The following is a 9,275-nucleotide window of genomic DNA, read 5'->3' on the forward strand; positions in this document are numbered from 1 at the left end:
GTGGGAATTCAACTGGAATAATAATGTTGGCTTTTCTTTGAAGATTTTACCTGTCTTCCCCACAGGAGGAGATGGAAGCTTCCCTGTAGGTATCCTTTTTGGGTCAGCCAGCCTATCTATAGAACACATTTTTTACCCCATGCCTTAAGTTAAAGGAACCACTGTTCAGAGACCTTATAGTTTCCTAGTTCTGACCAATGGGAAACTTAATTATTGGGTCCAGAACTAGAAGTCCATGCACATTGAATCAAGGTTGATTTTTTTCCAGTAATATTAATAATATTTTTACCTCTGTCTTCCATATACTCATACTCTACCAACTGTGTTTGAATAGCAATTTTCAAGTTCCTGCACTTAAATTTATTCAGTAGTTCTTCATGTGAACTCTTTCGGGTCAGTCTCAATTTGGTCATGAGGAAAGGGTTAATCAAATTGCAAGAGAGTCTGGAATGCAAGCACGTACTGGGAACACTAAAATCATGGACTTGAATCTTCTGATCTCTTAGCTCAGCTTATTTTTATGTTGCCTTCACTGTAAACTCCCTCCACATGGTGGGAAACAGGGCCATGATGTTTCTGATGCTTGGCCTTTATAGATACCATAGCTGCAGACAGAGTAGCTAATGATAATAAAGCAACAATAACAACTAATATTTACACTTTAAATGTGCTAAGCATTTCAGATACAGTAATTCTTTTAATCCTAAGAAATGGCTTACAGGATAGTCTCAACAGTATCTCACAATTCATAGTGGCGCAGCCAGTATTGGAAAGCAGTTCTCAATGTGCTCAGAGTTGGCTTTCCAACCTACACTACTTATATTACTTCTCCCAATTATATACTTCCTCTCTTAATCTGATTAAAAAATGCAAAACTGACAAAATTGGGGTATTTTTTGTTTTTTCTAACAGTACTGATTTCTAATTAGCCTTCACTGCATTAACAAGTAACTACACAATTAAATGTCATCTCTAGTTACATGTATAAGTTTGACTTTATAACATACTATTTGGCAAAAAACATGTTTTTGATCATTTTTTATTTTATGAAAGATCCATGCTGAGTTTTTCATTTCTCAAAATTCACTTGTTGCAATGTAGGCACAGTTGTTTACTGGATAATTCATTGGCACGGGTTATGAAAGTTTTCTCTCTGAAGCTGGAATCCACGTAAAGCAAAATATACAATTATGAATATATTTAATGGAAATGTCACAATGTATCATTTCTTTAATACTTGATATTCTACCATGAAATTTAGCTTGGCATTGACTTAAAATCAGAACTTCGGCATATCTGATTGTAACAAATTTAGCAATACTTCTTAATTCTTAGTGAAAGGATGTAGTTGAAAGAAAAAGAAGAAAATTTTGTTTTGAATAAGAAGGATCCAAAGAACATGTTTATAAAAATAAAGTCAGTACTTTCACGCATATGGTTATCTTTGGTAGAGTGAATATATTTTAATAACACAAATCAGGAAATATGAATTGATAGGTATAAACATTCTTAGGGATGACAAAACATTTGAAATGCAGACTGCCTCAAAAACTTAGAATACTTGGTTGCTATGTATGTGGTTATCTATCAAGATTAAATGCAAATATGACTTATATTTTGGTCTTTCCTCTGAATTGGGGGAGAGAGCATTAAAATCTTCCAGACAAATAAGAAGTAAAATGCATTTTTTAAAGAAGGGTTTTCTTCAATCTTGATAGTATCAGTTAAATGTGATCATGAAAAACATTAAACACACCTTTTTGTTGATTTCAGCAACTTCCCAGCTTGTGACACTGCCTATTCAAATTAGAATTTCTCTTTTTTCAATCTTTTTTCATTCCCTTATTCTGTGCCTCCCACACAGGTCCACTGTCACAGAATTATCTTTGTGTTACAAATAAAAATAAAATAAGCAAGAAAGATATATAGAAAGGTGATTTCACTTAGAAAGCCTATTGAATTAAAATTGTCATGCCCAAGTGTCCCTTGAGTTTTTCCACAACAAAATCCTTCCATGGCCATCATTCCTGAACTTCCACATAGAGACTTTAATCCTTGCTTTGAAGATGAATTAGCAATATCAAGGCTTTAACTTCACATATTGTTCCCCCTCCCAAAAAAAAAAAAAGCCATAGGTTTGTAATTTTTTTTCTCAATTTGGCTCTGTATATTTTAGATATGCGCTGATGATATATTAAATGTTCTGTGATTTAACCCAGGACATACAATTATGAGGTTGAGTTCAGATAACATCAGTATGAAAGTCTTGTAATTCCCTTGTTACTGCTTCAAACTCCCCATGATGTTATTGTGTCAATTAATTATCCTTTAAGGAATTTCTCCAATTCATTTCCTTCAAGGAAGCTACTCAGTGTGGTTCTTACTAAAACTGATTTCAAAAGTAATATTCATACACTTTAGAATGTACTCATTCCATGAAAAAAACAAAATAAAACAAAACAAAAAACAACAAAAACAGAACAAAAAAACAAACAGGCTTCTGCTTCCTCCGTTATGCCAGGGCCATGGTTTGAGGGTTGGATATTTTTCAAGTAGCAATAAGGAGTAGCAGGACTGTCTTAAGCCAATTTGTTTTTAATATATATTTTTACTATTTAAGGCAGTTTGTGTTTGGGTTTTCTATCCTAGCAGCCAAAAGCCTGCTCTCTGATTCTCAAGGTTCACTGGCTATCCTGGTATTTAACTGTAAATAGTAATATGCACATTATTTAGGGAAGCCTTTCTGGATCTAAAATGCTGCTCCCCTACTGACATTGTTATAGTCTCACTCTGTTTGGCCAGCTGGTTAGTTTCTGAGAATTTCCTTTCCAGATTTTAGAAGAAATTTTCCTTCGTCAGTTAAATAATCATAAGTGCAGATGTATTTGAAGGCAGGGTAGGTAATGAAAAGGCGTAATGCCAAGGGTAATGAAAGGTGTTTGTGCAGTGTAGTAAGAGTGTAGGGCATGCTTTTCAGACTGAAGGCAGGGTAGGTAATGAAAAGGTGTAATGCCAAGGGTAATGAAAGCTATTTGCGCAGGGTAAGAGAGTAGGGCATGCTTTTCAGACATCAGTTTGAGTTCGGTGGGCCATAGTCAGCCCTTTTAAAATGAAAGAATAGAATAGAATAGAATAGAATAGAATAGAATAGAATAGAATAGAATAGAACAGAAGAATAGATCAAAACACATCCTGTAAATGCAGTAAGGGTAGGGACTGTTTTGTATTTGTGTGTGCGTGTGTGCATGTGTGCGTGTGTGCGTGTGTGTGTGTGTGTGTGTGTGTGTGTGTGTGTGAGGGGCTGGTAGGGAGCAGGATGGGAGAGAGAATAGTCTGGGTAACAACATAAAATATCTCTTACTGTGCGTATTTTCAAATTTTGAAACATACTGAAGCAGGTAGCATCTGCTCCATTTAGAAACATTCAAATTTAAAACAAATAAATAAAATACTGATTTAGCCACAGAAAATACATATACAGGTGGAACTCAGTCTAGATACAGCCAATATGTGACTCCAAGTTGAATTTTTCATGTATAATATTAATTTATTTTCTAATTAAAGATGATCAAGATTGGATATTTTGGAATTGAATTACTTATTAAGTTTACCAGTGCTTATTAAAGCTCCAGTACCTCTGAAACTTATTAAGGCAATTATAGTTATTACTGGTCATCTTCATTTACTTGGTTCCATTTCTCACTTCTTCCTTAGTAGTTTAGATGTATTTATATAGTTTTATATTCAAAGTCTTGTCACTAGGTAACAAACTGATAATGCCATATAAAAAAATATTATCTTGTGAGATGAGAAACGTCAGATTTTTTTAAAACTACTTTAAAAGCAAGGTAACCATAAAATAATATGTTAAGATATGTTTAATGCAAGATTATGTACCAAAACTTTATGATCTCCTGAATTCTTTCCTCTTAGTGAATATATTGTTTTCTTGCCCATAGGTAACCCTAAAAATAAATACCTTCTTTTACCTTTGAAGAAAACAACATGCATTCAAAATATTTATCTGAAATATCTTTCATCAGTGTAAAAAACTCTAAAATCCCAAACTAAGCTTCCATTAACGTTATGACTGATGACTTTTACTCGAGATAACATTTTAAATCAAATATTCAGAAAACCTGAAAAAATAAAAATCAATTGACTCTAGAAAATTCAAAAATGTAATCTGTAACTCTTCACCCTTACTAAAGGAGAAGATATTTGTAATCTAGAGAGGAAATATCCTATTTTAACTTTTGTTTATTATAAAACTTAAAGTATTAGAAAAAACAGTGAACTTGAGAAATAGAACTGCATATCGAAGTATTTCCTCCTCTTGGTAACTCTGAAGCAATTGAAGTCAATATTTGCATGAAATGGACCCTGCTACCATCACTTTGGGCTTCATTTGGGACCCATCCACAGCAGTCTGGGCCATCTTCTGGATATTTAGAGGGAAGTTTTGGTGGATGTTTTCTTGAGCTGGTAGCTTTCTTTTTCTTCAACTTTTCTGTTTTTCTCAATTTCATTCTGTGATGCTAGGGGTTCCTTGAATGATGAAGTTATTTTGCAGATCATTCTGTTCCATCTGGCTGAGGCATGTTTTCATGGGTTTTTGTTTCTTGAGAGCTGAGAAGAGCCCTTTCCCATACTGCCTCTTCTGGCTCTAACTTCTGCTATAGCCCACTTCTTCCACCCACCATTTTTTCTTTGCACAATCCTTTGTGTCCTTCTCTTCCTCTTCCACAGCCTCCACTCCTCCACATTAGGCTCATCTTTCAATCTCATTACAGTCAGAGAGAGTTCTGGGAATTTGGGGCAGGGGGATAATTTCCCCTCCTGTTCTAGTTTTTAATTTGGATTTGTTTCCTTTTTTCATGGCACAAAAGAGAATCAATGTAAGCTTTTTAGCTTTTTTTTTTTTTCCCTACATTTCTAATGTGATTTCCAGTCTTTTTTGGTTCTGGTATCTCTGTGGGCTTTACAGGTTTTATCAACCCTTTAAGTCTGTCCTTCTTTCCTCAGTTCTAAGTTCTCAAGTAGTTTCTTCCGTGACATACCGTCTAACACACTCTTTGATTTTGTTTTTGATATGAAAGCATCTAAAACTGGAGATGGTGACTCTGGTAGAGCTTTGCTTGAGGTTTTAAACCTCTTAGAGATTCCAGAGAGTTCCCTTTCACTATCATTTAACTGGGCAATCAATGACTAAGGGATCTCTGGCTTCTTGTCAATTTTTCAACCTTCTTCATTTGCGTCAGAGGCTTCTCAACCAGATTAGTCGGATTGAGGAATCTGCCATCATCATTGCCATAAAAATCTTTGTCTTCCCAGTCTTTGGCTTTCTTTCTTCAAGAATCTGCCTCCTGACTCAGCAATCTCTAAGTACATAGGATCCAACAAGCTTCCAGTGAACACTATCATTGCTTCTTTTCTTTTCTGAGCCAATGGCTTCAGCCATCAGTTGTTTTTTGGTTGAATCTAATTTTACCCCGCAGCAAGAGAACATCCTTTGTTGCTGTTTGACCGGTTTCTTCAATGGCCTTACTACTCACTTGGATCCTGTCTCTGTCTTCCTCTGGTCCCTGCAAAATAAAGAGCTGGTGCTATTTCCAAAGCTAAGAACATTGCTCCATGTAGACCAAACAATAGGTGTGCTGTGGCATTTGGATTTGTTTGAGAAAAACACCATCCCTGGGTGCTTCCCAGACCATAGAGATAGAAGACCGGTCTCTGGTGATAGCAATACATTTCAGTGAGGGGTGCTCTGAAAAACATGTTGCAGCTGGGCAGTGGCCTGAAAAGGCAGAAACTCATCCCTTTGGGCTATAGGTGCCTTGGGTGGTGCTGCTGTTCAGGGTCCAGCAGCTGCAGAGGCCCGTGACCAGGCCTCCAGGGAAAGAAGCTGCTGTGAGTAGGGGAACATAGCTACTCCTCCCATGGGGACCTGGTAATGTTGTCCAGCAGCGCCACGGGCTTTTCCTTCTTCACTTCCTCAGGGTTTGAGGGACTGGTGGCCAGCCTTTCCTCATGTCATGAGGGGCACTAGCAGGGGTGGCTTCTTGAAATCATCATGGAGTGCTTCGACACTGGGGACTCTGAAGGGGAGGAGGGAATCACAGTCGATTTTGATTCACTGGTTCTCTTAAAAACAATGGAAATAATAACAGAGAAATCTACATTCATGTTTCAAGAAAAGATTTGAATAAGGCATGTATGTTGGGCTTTACAATGGAATAAGGAGCTATGAGGCAGAAAATGATTATATATCCCATATTCATATTTTTATACAGGTGAGGTCAATCACATTTCGTACAAAATGTGACCTTAAAAAGGGAAATGACAGTTTAAACTTAGTATGTGAAAGCTGAAGGTGCAACTCGTCCATTTATGTTGTTGGTGGAAGGAGATGAGTTCTGCCCCCAGCCCACATATCAGAAACTAAAAAAAGGAAACCATTTTTTACGTAGAAGTGTTTTGAGTTAACATGATTTATTATTTTCTGGGTGGGGCAAAGCTAATTATGGGGTTTTAAGTGGCAGCATTAGGCTTAAATTCACTCTAATGGCTATTCCAAAACAGAAACGAATTCTAAACTGTTAGCCAGATCCTGTATAATCCATGAGCAATCCCAAGCAGAGATGCTAAGCAGATTTATTTACCCTAGGCTTGGTCAGGATCTTGTTCACACTTCCACTTGTTCAGTAACACTCTTTTACACCTACCTCAAAGTGAGACAAACTTGTCACATTCAAAAGTCAGAGCAATTGAGCCCCCAGAACAGCAGATGGTTGAAGGACAGGCCCTTATATGAGGTCCTTGGATGATTGACAGCAGGCTGCTATGGGGCTGCTATGTGCCAGTGAGTGTGTGCATGGGTACTTGTGTACTGGGGTGGCTTTAGGGAGCTGGGGGATCTCTTCCCATCCTCCTCTACCTACTTCTGAGGTTGCGGGACTCAACCAGAAGGCCAGTAATCTCATCTCTGCTCAACAATATCCTATTAGTTTCAGGTACATATTATAGTAATTTGATCTTTCTAAACATAAAATGATCCTCATAAGTTTACTTATCATCTATCACCATACAAAGTCATTACAATATTATTGACCATATTTTCTATGCTGTCCATTATATCCCCATGACTTATTTCATAGCTAGGAGTTTGTACCTCTATCCTCTTTATCTATTTTGCCTACCCTCCACTACCTCCCCAGTCTGCCAAATACCACTTTGTCTCCTGTATCCATGAATCTGTTTCTGTTTTGTTTTGTTTGTTCATTTGTTTTGTTCTGTTTTGTTTTTAGATTCTGTATATAAGGGAAATCATATGGGTTTTGATTTGCATTTCCCTGATGATTAGTGATGTTGAGCATCTTTTAATGTTCCTGTTGGCCATCTTCATGTCTATTCAAGTCCGTTAGTAAGTTATGAAAGCTCTTTAGGTATTTGGGATATTTACCCAATATTTGTATGATTTGCAAATATCTTCTCCCACTCAGTAGGTTGCCTTTTCATTTTGTTGATGGTTTCCTTCATGGTGCAAAAATTTTTAGTTTGATGTAATCCCATTTGTTTATTTTAGCTTCTGTTGTCATTGTCTGCAGAGACTGGTTCAAAAAACTATACCTAAGACCAATGTCAAAGAGCTTACTGCCTGTGTTTTCTTCTAGTAGTTTTATGGTTTCCACTCTTACATTTAAGTCTTGAATCCATTTTTAATTTATTTTTGTTTATGGTGTAAGAGACAGGTCCAGTTTCATTTTTTTGCATGTAGCTGCCCAGTTTTTTCCACACCATTTTTAGAAGAGACTGTCTTTTCCCCATTGTATATTCTTGCCACCTTTGTCATGGATTAATAGACCATATATGTATGAGTTTATTTTTGGACAATCTATTCTACTCTATTGTTCTATGTGTGTGTTTTCACACCGGTACCATACTGTTTTGATTACTATAGCTTTGCAGTATAGTTTGAATCTGGGAATATAATACCTCAGTTTTGTTTATCTTTCTCAGGATTGCTTTGGCTATTCGGAGTCCCCATCAAAATACTGATGGCATTTTTAACAGAACTAGAAACAAGAATCCTAAAAATTTGAATGGAACCACAAAATAGCTCATTGTTAACACATAAAAGTTAAGAATAAAAATTAGTTAACATATTAAAATATTTCCATAGGGGCGCCTGGGTAGCATAGCGGTTAAGCATCTGCCTTCGGCTCAGGGCGTGATCCCGGCGTTGTGGGATCGAGCCCCACATCAGGCTCTTCTGCTATGAGCCTGCTTCTTCCTCCCCCTGCTTGTGTTCCCTCTCTCGCTGGCTGTCTCTATCTCTGTCAAATAAATAAATAAATAAAATCTTTAAAAAAAATTAAAAAAATAAAATACTTCCATAAATCAGGGATTGCTTATACGGAAAAAAATCCAGAGTTTTGTAATATTATTCAAATGTTTGTTTAATTTTTTTAAGCATAAANTAAAAAAATAAAATACTTCCATAAATCAGGGTTTGCTTATACGGAAAAAAATCCAGAGTTTTGTAATATTATTCAAATGTTTGTTTAATTTTTTTAAGCATAAAGTAGATAAAAAGCACTCCCTGATTCCATTGATTGATTGTGACCCAAAATTTGAAGCCCAGTCTTAGAGACCCAGCATGACCCAGGACCTGCCTGCCTCTGACCTCCTTTTTCACAGATCCTGTGTTGACTGCATTCCAATCACATTGGCCTTTGTCCTGACCAGGCCTGCCTTTTGTTTCTTTTTTTTTTTTTAACTTCAAGTTAGTTAACATACGGTGCAACACTGGTTTCAGGAGCAAAATCCAGTGATGCATCACCCACATACAACGTACAACACCCAGTGTTCATCCCAAGAAGTGCCCTCCTTAATGCCCATCACCCATTTAGCCCATCTCCCCACCCAACTCCCCTCTAGCAACCCTCAGTTTGTTCTCTCTATTTAAGAGCTTCTTATAGTTTGCTTCTCTCTCTGTTTTTATCCAATTCTTAAATTTCACATGTGAGTGAAACCATTTATTTGTCATTTTCTGACTGACTTATTTCCCTTAGCTCTATCCACATCATTGCAAAGAGCAAGATTTCATTCTTTTTGATCACTGAGTAATATTTCATTATATATATATATATACCATTTCTTCTTTATCCATTCATAAGTCAATGGACAATAGGACTCTTTCCATAATTTGGCTATTGTTGATAATGCTGTTATAAACATTGGGGTGCATGTGCTCCTTTGAATCAGCATTTTTG

General features: G+C 36.6%; 1 pseudogene; it reads right to left on the reverse strand.

Annotated features, from left to right (window-relative positions):
- Positions 1-4,280: 4,280 nt before the first annotated feature.
- On the reverse strand, positions 4,281-5,509 carry LOC105234435 (annotated as a pseudogene).
- Between the last annotated feature and the right edge of the window lie 3,766 nt (positions 5,510-9,275).

This window comes from Ailuropoda melanoleuca, chromosome 8 (genome assembly GCF_002007445.2).
Source record: "Ailuropoda melanoleuca isolate Jingjing chromosome 8, ASM200744v2, whole genome shotgun sequence".
In the NCBI taxonomy this organism is placed as follows: domain Eukaryota; kingdom Metazoa; phylum Chordata; class Mammalia; order Carnivora; family Ursidae; genus Ailuropoda; species Ailuropoda melanoleuca.